Source organism: Aptenodytes forsteri, unplaced genomic scaffold (genome assembly GCF_000699145.1).
Source record: "Aptenodytes forsteri isolate BGI_AS27 unplaced genomic scaffold, ASM69914v1 Scaffold113, whole genome shotgun sequence".
Classification (NCBI taxonomy): Eukaryota; Metazoa; Chordata; class Aves; order Sphenisciformes; family Spheniscidae; genus Aptenodytes; species Aptenodytes forsteri.
In genome coordinates, this window is record NW_008795032.1 from 586213 (window position 1) to 599479 (window position 13267).

General features: G+C 43.5%; 1 protein-coding gene across 1 annotated transcript in view; it reads left to right on the forward strand.

The window, feature by feature from the left end:
* The first annotated feature begins 8727 nt into the window (after positions 1 to 8727).
* The window catches only part of CSNK1G1 (casein kinase 1 gamma 1), a 91863-nt gene continuing 87323 nt past the window's right edge, over positions 8728 to 13267 (forward strand). Inside the window, exon 1 of the mRNA XM_009276319.1 lies at positions 8728 to 8807. The gene's annotated coding sequence lies outside the window, so the exon portion shown is untranslated. The remainder of the gene's footprint in view (positions 8808 to 13267) is intronic.

Below are 13267 nucleotides of genomic sequence, written 5' to 3' on the forward strand. Positions count from 1 at the left end.
TGTCCCTTTAAAAGGGAAAAGATCCTTGAAATTCCACCTTTTTATGCAGAAAGTGGGAGGAGGTGTTCATAATGCTTCTCTTCAGCTTTCCTAGTGTGGGATTGTGACCAGCAGGCAGCCAGGCCTTCCTTGCAGGCGGTGATCGGCTGGTAGCCCGGAACAGGGCAGGGGCAATGATGAGTGAAGCATGCACATATTCATGTCCTGCTCTGTGTCATAATAATTACATGAAGTATATATAGTGATGATCGCAACGCTTCCCCGATGCTGTTTTTCTCATGTTCATGTCGTGGCTGACCAACTGTGGATTGCTTTTTTAGTTTCTTGGCTTTCTCCGTGTCTGCTAAAAATCTAGTTTTAATCAGAAATTGGACTGTTAAACCAGTAGTCTTTTTAGCACGTTTGAGGAGCTGTTGATGTAGTTTTGTACCTAAACATGAAACTTGGTGTTTCAATACCTTGTTTGGTATTGAAACGTCCTGTTGTGGAGCGTTAAAAGCTTGCAAGGCTGTGGTGGTAACTGCTGTGCCCAAAAGGGGAGGTTTTGGTCCTGCCTTTCCCATGTACTGCTGCTGGTGCTCGTCAAACCTGTTCCTGAGCTGCCCTAACTCTCTAACCTGGCACAAAGCTCTCTGGGTATTGTTGGGTTGGTTTTCTCCTGTTGCTATAATGAGTTAGATTTGTTCACAAATGGGTCTGATAAGCACAGGCAGGGGAGAAACTGGCAGGAATTCCTGCTGGGGGTTGCTGCAGCTCTTCGGTTGCCCCATCTTATGGAGAACATGCTTGGGTCTTCCTTCAAAGATCTCTTTCTTCCTGGTGCAAGTTCCAGATGGCAAGCATCTTTCCAACTTTTGGGGCCCCTGTGGGTTGTTGGTCTCCCCTAAATGGGGTTCACACATGGAGGAGGAGAACCACGAGGGATAACCAGAAGCTGCAAAGAAGCTAAAGTCTACAAAAACTCTTGAGGAGCAGCAGAGGCCTTGATGAATGGAGATGAGTGGGCTTTTCTTGGAAAGTGTCACCTCTTTTCTTTAGAGGGCCAGTGGTGTCACCTGAGTACATGGCAAGCTTTCTGAATCTGTCAGGTAGGGAAAAAGGATCTCAAATATCTGCATTTGGTTTACTGGCTTGTGCTTAGGCTTGAGGAGGAGTATCAGCTGAGCAGGCTATTCTAAAGAGCATTAAATTAAGAGTCTGTTAATGATTTATTAAACCAATGTAGTAAGTGGGGGAATGTCGAGCAAATCATCTTTGCTGCGAAGGCTGGGAGAGGTGAGTGCTCTGTAACAGAGCTTGGTTACCCTTTTCTTCAGAAGTGTATGAAGAACTGAAGAAACTCATCTTCAGATGCTAATCAAAGGGATGTTGCAAGAAAACTCCTTGGACTAGATGGGATTTTTTTTTTATGTGTTATTACATGATCCAGGCTGGGATTGAAACCTGGGAATGTGAACTTCACCGTGACTAGTAAGACAAATGCCATTTGGGACGACTTCTTTTAGACTTGACTTAGGAAGGGTTTACCTCTCCTCCCAGCGAGATTGGGAGTGGAAATGTTCCTTGTGCAGACGCTAGAAGAATATCAACTGTGTGACTCTCGTAACCCATAAAGGGATCCTTGGAAAAGAAGAAAAAAGAAAAATCCAAAATATGAGCAAAGTGCACTGTGATAATAGTAACACTCAGCGTGTGATCCAGGTACTGTGTGTTTTGGAGGAAGATGCAAGGTGAGCGAGTGCTGTGGAGAGGCACTTAAGACAGATTGCGATCAGAGTGTTCTTTAAAGCCTCTTTCAATAAGATAGTGAGAGTTCAAAATCCCACTTTTTAAATATTTATCATAACTCAATGTTTAATCAAGGTGGATGCTTTGTTTCAGCCCTCTCTGAACTCAAGGCACGCAGACCGTTACTCGGCGCTGTTTCGTTGGCTTCCGTTTCCCCTCTGCTCTCGTTTCAGGGGAAGCCAAAGGGAAAGCTCTCTTTCTTTGCTCTGCAGTAAAAAAAGAGTAAAAAGCAGATGTTTCATGGTAAGATGTGTGGTGGTTTTTTCTGGAGCCACACACTATCTTTCTTCTAGGCTACTGTTTCTTGCACAGTATCTGCAGCTGTTGGGGGGGAAAAAGGTTAAATTCATCTGGAAGTGAAAAGTAAAATACTCCTTGAGTGGGCTTTCCCAGTTTGAGTTTCAGGCTTTGGAGGCTGTTTCAAACAGGTCAGGGTTTCAGGAGTGGAGGCTAGTATCGAAAGGATAAAATATAGTTATCTTCGTGAACGTCCTCGGCGGGGCTGTAATGTCTCTGTGCACTCAGGCTGAGATGTCGTTGAACCACATAATATTGAATGATTGCTTGCTGCTGGAAACATGTAGTCTAGCTCCATATTGGGAATATCTCAAGTAAGTATAGGCAGTGAAAACTTTATATAATGAAATTTAATTTGGAGTAAGCAGGACTATTCCGGATGAGTCAAAAGATTTAAAGAATTTCATTTCATGATATTCATGTGATGCGAGTAGACTCTATCTGAACTTGCCTGCATGTTTTCTCTAAATTTTGTAGTCTCCTTGTCTTATTTGAGGGCACCATTCTGTTCCCTTTCATCACAAAGACTGTTGGCATCAGTTTTGAAGTCTTCAATATTTTGCTGTTAACAAAATGTAGGCTTCCTGTTATGCATTAGAAGTACATGTGGGTTTCAGCAGCTTGCTGGGAATATCGAACCTTCACACACGCAGAGATCGCAGTTAGGCATGCCGCTAGGTAACTCAGAAAATTTTGTTTGCTGTTTTCCTTTTGTAAAGGCAAAATTGAGATCTAGATCTGCTTGCAGCATTCTCTTGCTACGTTTGAAATGTGTGGGCTACTCATGAGTTAAGGGAATTGAGAGAGAGAGATGTCAAATGGTTTTTGCAAGCAGCAGTGTTGTTTTTTTTTTTTTACCTAGGTGTCAGACAATAAATACTGTTCTGAGCAGTGCCCAAGTAGAGTGTCAGAATAAAAGCTGACTCTCTTCACTTGAGTAGAATGAATGTAGATGTCGGCTTTGGGGTGTATTCAGGGAGGAATTTGCAAATCACTGAGCCCAAGCAGGAGCTTTGCTTCAAGTAAGTTGTTAAGGCATTCAGCTTTCTGTCCAGCTCTTTTCCAGGTGTTGAATGTATTTGTTTTTGGCGAAAAGGCAGCAAAATCTACCCAACAAGGTGTGACTTCTCCCCATTTGACACCGCTACTTTCCATGTTTTGAGAGCAGACAGCCTGATGTGTAGTTTGGGTCCTTTCTGCTTCACTGCTGCTCTGCTGTCCACTAGACTAGGTTTTAATATCTACTGATAACTGGCAAATAAAACTGCTTATTTATTCACAGCTAGTTGGCACATAAGGCTGCTTATTTAGTCTATGCAATCAAAGTTGGTCTCTTACTCTTTCCCTTATGACGAGAAGTTGTTATTTATATCTAGCTAATGTTAAAGGGTTGGCAGTGCGTTAGGTCAGATCAACAAAATCATCAGTGGTGGATGTGGGAGGACGGTCCACTTCTGCTGTGAGATTCAGGGAGGATCAGATGGGGCTAACAGGAGGCGGGTTCAGAAGAAGCAGGAGGACGTTGTTTTTCAGGCAGTGAATAGCAGACTTGTTGAACTAGCCAAGGGCTATTGTGGCTACAAAAAGTTTGGGCGAGTTCAGAGGGGAACTGGACATGCTGCGCCGAATGTTCCTGAACACCCAGAAGCCCAAACTGACTTGGGAAGGCCCGGACATAGAAACCACTGGAGGTGGAAGAGTGCATGGAGAAGTTATGTATGCTTACCCTCTCCTTTCCCTTTCCCAGACATCTGCTTATGGCTGCTGTTTCAAGCTGGCGGTTAAGCTAGATGGGCCATATTCTTTGGTTCACCTCTTTGGCTCTCGGAGGACATGGCTTTAGGTGTTTTGCTGCTGTCCTCTGAGCTGTATCCGTTCATAATTTCTGTAACTGTTCAGCAACCAGAACAGTATAGGGATGGAGGTGCAGGTGATATGTTCTAGCTGCTCTTGTCTGATTGAGCTTAAAAACGGGGACTCACTCCTTCCTCTTACTTTCATACAACATGCAGCTTAAATTTGCTGGACTTCCTGAATTGTCATACTCGTATCTTTATTACCCCTGAAGAGCTGTTCTTTATGCATTGGCAGAATAGGAGAGGGATGTTTCATGCTACGAACTCATCTATTTAATGGTTTTAACCATTAGGCAGACTTTTCTTTGGGAGTTTGCTTGTTTGAGGTGAGGCTTTAATACACAAAGGTGCTCTTGCTAGTTTGCCCCCAGCCACTGAAGGTATGACTTGTGGAGTCTCTAAAACTGTTAGTATCTCTTGAAATTTTGAAACTGTCTTAATATTTTGGGGTTTGTTTTCACTGTTTTAAGTGTTCCAGGTTTTCTTTTAATAGCTCTGGCTAAAGGTCTGTATGAGAGGAGAACAAAATACTGAGCTGTAAAATGAAACTGAGGAACATGGTGCTTACCCTGAGATAGTTTGCATGTTTTTTTATCATTCAGAAAAATGCCCCCTAAGAGGGAAGGCAAGCCTTTTTCTAGACAATGAATGCTTATGTATTTGACTTGGAACAGAAACTGTCTGGCAGTGTGGAGGTCTCCTGAAACAGCTTTCCTGCACACCAGAAATGGTCTACAGAGACCTTATTTTTTCCATATGGGCATGGAACTCTTTGGTTGAAAATCTGCTCACCTGAACGTACGTTGATCCAGGTTGCTTTTCAAATAAGGCACTTATTTCTGGAGAACTACACATTCTGTGCACTGCTAAGCAAAGTTCTCATTGTTTGAGCTCGATGCGAGTGCTGGAGCATTGTGTTTGCTCTTGAGGTTTTGTTCCACCCTCTAATGCTGTTGGGAGCAGTCTTACCTTTTCTGCTATGCTGGATGGCGTGAAGACTTTGGAGTAGGGCAGTGTCCATTAGGTTGGAATTTTAAGATTGTTCCCATGCTTTAATTTGGTAACACTATAAATGCCTCAAAGCTAAAGACGACAAGCTTTTTCAAGTATTACCCAGAGTTTTGTGCTGCTAACTGGTAATAACATAATAATGAGCTCAAGTACAAAAGATCCAAAAACTGTCTGTGTACCAGCTTCCCAAGAGAACTAATAAGGAATGGGTTTGTAGAGTCATCTTCCTCACTGCGGCAGAAGTGATGCCCTCCTCCGGGAGCCGAAAAGTGTCTGTGCTATACCCCGAACTTTCAAGCGCTGTGCCTTGGAAATCGTGTGTCTTGGTTCAGGCTGGCACAGATTGTTCCCAGCCCCTGGAGGAGATGAAAGACCTGGTTGTGTACTCTAAGGTAGCAAATACCTCTTCACGAGCTGCCTGCAGGGATGTGAGTTTTTACTCTGAAACTGAAACAAGCTTCTCATCTGCTCCTTGCTTTGAAAAGTAATGGGGAAAAACATCTAGTGAGTCTTAAAGCTTCTAGTGTAGCCTCGTTCTCTCACTGACAGCTGAAAGAGGTTTTGGGGGTCTGTGGGGCTTCTCTAGCCAATGTGGTGGTGTTTACCTGAATATCATGGCCTTTGAGGGCTGAACAGAAATGCTGCTTGTTGGCAGTGTGCTGAGAAGAGGTGGCTTTGCCGTGGTTATATCAAGCGATGCAGAGGAGCATGTCCAGAATACAGGTGTGTGGGACCCATCCACGCCCAGCTCCACACCCCCGAATGCTTTGTATCCTGGTTTTGGCACTCTGTAAAATAAATAACTCTTCTTCCTGAAGCGAGTTGCCTGGCGGGAAGCAGAGCATCCTCATCGAAGGATTCTGCATTACATCTGCGGGGTCGTACGAAGCCAAGGTCTATTGAGTTCAAGCTGAGATGTGTGTCTTCAAGCCTAAGGCCTAGCTAGTGCCATCAAGGAGATGTCACAGGAAATGGGTTCGGTGTCTGGAGGTGCTAATTAAACACAAAAAAGGCTTAATTATCTGTCAAAAGCTAGAAGGGGTCCCTCTTGCTGTTCATGGTTTCAGACTGCGTTTCTCATTGTCACTCTTCTTTCCATAGCAGCTCTTTTGGTCGCCTTAGTCTCCCCTTCGAAAAGGGACATGGTCCCCTGGGTTCTGCTTTGGGCAGCGAGGCTTTCTGGAAAAAGAAAGACTGGAGCTCGTTACCATGATAAACTAGTGCTCCAACCACATTGTCCACATATTCTCGCTTGTTAACCGTTGCTTTTTGTTGCTGCGAGAGGTGGCTTTCTGTATCAAGCCATGCTTGCAGCTAAATGAGGTTCCTGGCTTCTCATCCAGGTTTAATGTGTGCTGCAGTCGTGAGCTGAATCCTCTCGTTGCTCTGGGCTCCTCTGTGCTTTGCTTGAGCTATCTTGCTAATGGGCAAGATTTCTGGGTGAGCCCAGCACCATCGGTGTATGGCCGGGGAAAGGATGGAAAATGAGCTCTGCCTTTTGAACCTCAGGTGCTCTCAAGGTGCTGGAGCCCCATCCATGTGAACATGGGAGGAGTCGTGTTTGCTGTGCTGCAGGTCGAAAGCTCTGTTAGTAAATGTCTTGTATGAGGTGGGGACGGGTTTTTGTCACCTGGCCTTCCCAGCAGGAAGTGGCAGAGGCTGACCGGCACGGGGGATTTTCTCACGTTACACTTTGACTCCTCCGTAACGCGCCTGTTGTCTTGTTCTTTGAGCAGAACGTGAAGAATGTCTAACCCCTGGTTCAAACCCGAACCTTAGGATAACATGAGATGATTTATTTACTTTTATTCCTAAAGTAAATTCATTGTACCATGGAGTGGATTATGAATAGTCTTCTGTTTAGCTTCCTTGTTTGGAGATACTGCTTCTTAGTAGAGGTTGGTATTTATGTAAAGAAACTGAGGCAGTTTCTGGCCAATGAACCCTATTTGGAATTTTTATGCACGGCTTCTGTTTTTCCTTCTAAATTTAACTGGGATGTGTTCAAGGTGGCAAAAGAGCAAACTTCACCGGGTTAAAGGGTGTTCAGCATTTAAATATGTGGAGTGTCATGTTAATGGGATACTCCTATTCTTTGCCCAAGAGTGGTGTCAGGATTGCAATCGTGTAACTAAATAAAGATGCGGTCTCTCTTTTCCTGTGAATATAGGTGCTTGTGTTTTCCCTTTCTTGTAGGGCTTAATTTGGTACAAGTTTGGCTGGTTCTTTCTTGCTGCAGCCTTTGACCTGGTCAAATAACTTGGAACAGCTTTAATGTCAAGTAGGACAAAAGCTTGCCTTAAATGCTTTGCAATAAACTTAATATTGGGGGATATATTCAACTACCTAATGCCTTTTCATTTTAGAGGAATGGGTGTCACTCACCGCTTGTACATTGAAGCTGTGGAGCGGTGGTATGTGTTCCTCACCCCGGTGGCTGGTTTCATTCAGGAGCTGGTGCTGGATAATTGTAGATGAGGATTAATTAATAACAGCTGTTGTGAGCTCATGGGGACTTTTGAAGTCTTGTACAATGCCATTGAGCAATACTTCTAGCTTCTTGGGGACGGAAATCATGAATGACATTGGAAGAGCACGTATGTGATTTGGACTGGACTGACAACAAGCTTATGAAAGTACAGGGCAGAGGTGGACCAAATTCCTGCGTGCTTCAGTCAAAGCAGCAGTGATGGCGACTTCAGTCTGTCTTTCACTTGATGTTGGAGAAAGCAAAAATGCTCTCTGGTACAGGGTTTCCTTCTGCTGTGGTCAGGATAGAGTGACTGGTTTTTTCCCCTGTGAGCTTACAGAACAAGCAGTTTGAGAGGTTGGTATGGACCCTTAAACTTCTACCCTTGCTGTAATAGTTAAGAAAATAAGGATAAAAGTGCTAGCTTAGGCATAGGCTTTGAGTGCCCGTTAGGCACTGGGGAGCCTAGTTGCATATAGCCCGTGTAAGGGAGTCTAACGTGGTATTTCAGCGTGTCAGAAGAACCAGTCTTCTAGATGATGGTCAAAGCTTCTCAGAACTTAAAGTTGCTTTTTAAAATTTTAATTTTTGTTAGAACAATCCATGCGTTTTCTTCCAAAGGAAGTTAAATGCCCAAGTTTTGAATGCAGAACAGCATCTCTCTGGTCACCCTGGGCAGAGTTTTCCAAAATAGTTTCATTTTGGTTCAACCTTCACATCCCTGTTACAGCACACTCCTCCTCGGAAACTGGTGTTTGGGTACTGTTCTGCCCTATGGGCTGCATGCTCTGGAAGGTGTTATTTAGGGGGAAAAGGCACAAACAAAAAAATCCCCTTGTGCTTCCTTCTGACCAAAGTGCCTGGAGCATCGCAGGAGATGGAGCCAGCCTAGGGATGCTGTGTTTACGGGAGTTCAGGTTGGGGAACCTGTTTCCCAAGGTGGGGAAACACAGTTTACCAAAAACAAAAATCAAAATTACTGAAGAGCCAGAAACATCTATATTTTAAGAAAACGCTGTCATCTTCTGAACTAAAATTCATGTTATTGCATGGAAAGCTATTAGTTTGCCCTGACATGGAGTAAGGAGAAATACTAGATTTTCCTGTAAGAAGTGGTGTTTGGCTCTTTCATCCACAGTATACTTGGAAGCCACTATATTAAACTGAAAACTGCAAGCAATGCTGCTTTTTTTTTTTTAGCAGGATAAAGCAAGATTGGAAGTTGCTTGTATGAATTCTTGCATTAAGACTTTCTAAAAATGCCCTTTCTTTTCCAGATTCACTACAGATATGACTGGCTGGCTGCTCTGCTGCTCCTGTGCCCCAGCACTTGCTACCCTGTGATTTCAGATGACAAACATAAGAAGTGAATTACAAAACGTGTGGTGAGTATCATGTGCCTTTGATATTCTGGAGCGTCTCAACATGCAGCTCAAATATTCCTTCCTAAAAAAACTCCCAAACAACCATATAGAAGGGAAGACACTATAAAATCCAGTAACTTTATAACCAGGGTACTTGAAATATCTGTCAAGCCTGTGGAAGGATGCTTAGAGACCCAAATGCAAGTTGTTCAATTCCTAATCCTTATTTCCATTTTGATATTTTTTTCCTCTCAATTTTGTCAGCATTTTTCACCTGAAATAACTTCTCTGGGAACTTGCATCCCTGATCTACTCTCCCTGGCTTTATTTTTAGAAACGTGTTGAGCTGAGAAGTAGGTAGCTGCAATGCTGCTTGTCAGTGATGAATATCTCCAACAAGGAAATTGGGTAAGATTAAAGTCAGGGAGAGTCCAAAGTCTTCTGTGGTGAACTGAAGCTTCTCTAAAAGTGCTTTAACTTTGTTACTGGGAGGAGAATTGATGTGCTCTGTATATAAGCGTTTGTTCCAGTGTGACAAGTAAAATATGGGCTAGGTTGCCTATTCTATTACAACTGACCTATGAAATGAGCAGAAAACTCAAAACCCAAGGTGTTGGGAAAATTTTCCTCTCCAGAAGGGAGAAATCAAAGGGAATAACATTTGTAGGTGAGAGTGTTTGACTGACTTCAGTGTGGATAGACACCTTGATTTCATGAAACAGGCAATAGTGATGAAAGTAAACAAAAAAGCAAGTATTTTGATTTGATAAAGTGATGACCTTGAGAGCAGTGCAAGTCTCTGCTTGGCAGGAGGTTTTTTTGGGTGTACGTAATGAGTACTGCAGGAGTGAAACTGGCACTAGATTTCCCTTTCTAGACTTCTGAAAAAACATATGTATAGTGACAAACTATATTTCTGTTCAAACATAAGCTAGCGCAGACTAAGTGATACTGGTTAAGTAGTTGGAGCATTTTGTTTAGGGCCATAATTGCATATCATCCTTTGGGAATACTGTTTCTACTTTTGGACAAAATGATGTGAAAAAATATTCTTTCTAAACTAATTTCCATTTTGCATTGTGTATGTAGAAAGCTTAATGAGCTCTTGCTTTTTGGTAATTCCAGCTGAGGGGGGGGCAGATGGATGGACAATGGTTTCATCCTTTCAGCAGCTTCCAGCCTGGAGGAGAAATCTGTTTTCAATGTTGCTTGATACGGTATCTCAAATTGTTCTGCAGTTTCATCCCCTAAAACCGATTTATCTTTTTTGGTGCCAGTAGTAGGAGTGCCATTAATTGTTTGAAAAGTCTTTAGTTTGAGCAATTCAGACTGGTACAGTACAGTGCTTTTAATATCTTTGTATGAATCCAACGGAGACTATAGTCATCTGACTATGCTTCATTTTATATTGTTTTGTCTTAAAGATAAGCCCCTGAAGTCTAAAGCTTTGATGTGATGTTGTGGAGGGTTTCTCTTGTGACTGAAGTCACTGGCTTGTTTTTCTTCTTCCTGCCTGTAAGATGTCTGGGATCTTGGGAACTTTTTTTTATCAGATCAACCTATTTTGATGGGGTTTGGGATTGTAGCATGCTTTTTCACTTGGGCGAAGCTTCTACCCGACTCACAATGTCTAATTTGTTCCCCCCCCTTGTGTTCTGTTCAGCCACTTACACCTGAGGATGTGGATTCTTAGCACAGACTGCTAGGCAGCATGAATGCTAAATGATACAATGAGGAGACCCATCTTGTCTTTTTTTTTTTTTAATATAGTAGAAGTTGATCATGCATTACTGAAATTCTTTATCAATTCCGAGACACTGAAAAGTGCTGCTGTCTCAGCCATGGATCTTGCTCCCAAGCTGTCTACACTTGTATTCTGTTTCTGCTTGCTTTTATTTTTCTGTATATTTAAATTTAATATTTAAAGAAGCTCTGATTTTCTCATTTCATGACTTCTACTTGCCCATACTCCTCTATAAGCTAGCACCCCGACTCATGTCATTACTTGTTCAAGGAGCATTTGTGTCTTCATCTGCGTGTTCCCTGCCTCAGGGTCCCCAAGCAGAGGTGCGCTGGCCTGAGTTCTTCCCAGCATTGGTGAAACCTGTGCCAGGTGCTTCCACTCCAGTGTTGTGCTCTGGAAACAGGTGTTGTCCATGCAAGTGAGGAGTTAGCTCTCAACTCTGCTGTGTTGGCCTCCAGTGTGCTTGGTGAACCATGTCCAGCTTGAGGAATCTGGCTTTAGGAGCAAATTTTTTTTTCCTGGATGGCATAAACGAACAAGGGCAGCAGCGGCTGCTGGTAAATGGTTAAATTCCCAGCCTAAACAGTTGCTCACGTGGTACATCTCTGCTGTGCTCAGTAAGTGGTGTGTTGGAGTGGCTTTCTGCATAGTCGTAGACACAGTACATAGTGGTATGGGATAGACCTAGACCAATGGTGGCTTGCACGGGAGAACACTGTGCCGTCTAAGTGATTGGGGTTGACTGCAGAGTGGACCTCTCCAGGCAGTGCTGGAGGAAGCTAGTTGGAATCAGTCTTGGAGCCTATGTCAAAAAGCGGGAGACAGCAGTGAAAGCTGTGGGTGCCTCCGCTGTTCTTTGGCTGCGTATTGAGAGCGGTCCTGATGATGTGTGGTAGCTAAAATATCCTTCTGTACGCGAAGCTTTCTAGTTGTATTAGTCATCCATCAGGCTTCTGGATTATTTAAGTGCTGAATCTCTCCTCAAAGAACAGCAATATCTATTTGTAGAAAGGTACATAATGTGAAGTGCAATTCCAGTATATTAGAGCTACGCTGCTTGAGATGGTCTCAGGAATGCTGCCTCTCCTGTTGTGGGACTTCGTGATCTGTAAAGCCCATATCAAAAATCTGTAATCTTACAAAGCTTCTAGTTGATCTTAGGGACTTGAATGGTGATGCCATTAGAGCTTCTTCTTAACTTTTTCCACAAAATCATGCCCCCTGTTTAGTGCAGCATAGCTTCAACTGTTGGGTGTTGGTCTCCAAACACTGATAAGCCCCGAGGAAAAAGGGACAGTGACCGAAAAGGTGCTCTGCAGCATTAAAGAAAAATATTCTTCCACTAGGCATGGGGGAGCCCCTAACTCAAATAGTTAATGACCAAAACCATCTTCTATAACTCTTCAACTTGTGCTGACTTGATCTAAGTCTGAAAATGCCTAGAGCTGAACTGGTCCTTTTTTAAGCTGTAATTCATCTGTCTCTGCTGTTTATGGAAAAATCTTTAGGACAGCTGCTAGCTAGAAGGTTAATTACAATACAGCATGATTGTATTCTCATAAACTTAGAGAAAACTCAAATCTTTGTGGCTTTTGTAGTGCTTACGGGTTCACTTCATTGTATTCTAACCCAAAAATTAAACACAGGGTTTCATGTAATGTTTGAGGTTCATAGACTGGCAAAACGCTTGTTCTTGCTTATGCAGTCTGGCTTTTATGTAACTCATTATTTTTGCTCAAATGTTGCAGATAGTCTGTTTCCTCTAGCAACAGCCACCAGATGTTTAGCTGAACAAGACTTAATTCTTTAAAATTGACCTGTAAGAAATGTGTGAAGGCGAACACGGGGGTGGAACAATTGTATGTCAGCATGATTTCCATTTCCTTGCTAAAAAACCCAGTGCAAGCCTTGCGGTTTCATTCGAGCAATGATGGATCCTTATTTTTTGTGGTACGCTATGAGGCCTTTTCCATGGTTTTTAATGTTTCCATAAATGTACTGTTGGGAGGGGGGATGGGATCAAGCTGTTTTACAAGAATTAGCATTACTTGGGCAATTAGCACTGTATGGGCTAAGTCTTATCTGGCGGACATGCCACCATGCTGATCCTGCTATGGATTCTGGTTGTCAGCTAGGCTTCTTACCTACCTGTAGGTCTTCTGTGATCAACCCTTGTGCTTTGCTAGACTGACTCTGTTTCATATTTCCATGGGAAACCAACTCCTGTCTTGTCTTTACAGCTGGGTGAAAAGAGTGCCTCCATGTTCTACTGGGGGATGTGGGGTGAGTAGTCCTGATGGTGACTGCTAGGAGGTCCAAGCAGCTCTTGTCTCTGAAACATCCCCGTTCTAGGGCTCCAAGTAGCACTGTCCTTCCAAGAATGCTCTGCATGGGAGAAGACTGCACAGGGACTCTTCTGCTGGGGGTAAACGATCTGGTACCTGGATTCCTGGGTCTGTTTTCTCCTCTGGGTCCGCAGAGACTAGATGAATCAAAGCAGAGCTGTGCCACTTCCCTTTCCTTCCCCACAAGGGTATTTTGCTCCAGATCCCGTTGTGCTTCCCCTTGTTGTGCAGTTTGGACATGAAGACTCACAGAGGCGATCAGCTCCGGTGCAGGCGTGTTCAGTGGCAGATCGTGGCGTACAGGGGGGTTTCCTGAGCTGGGGAACCCACAGGGGAGTGCAGAGACCTGCTGGGAGCCAGCAGCTCTTAGGAGGGCGGCTGACGAGGCATGG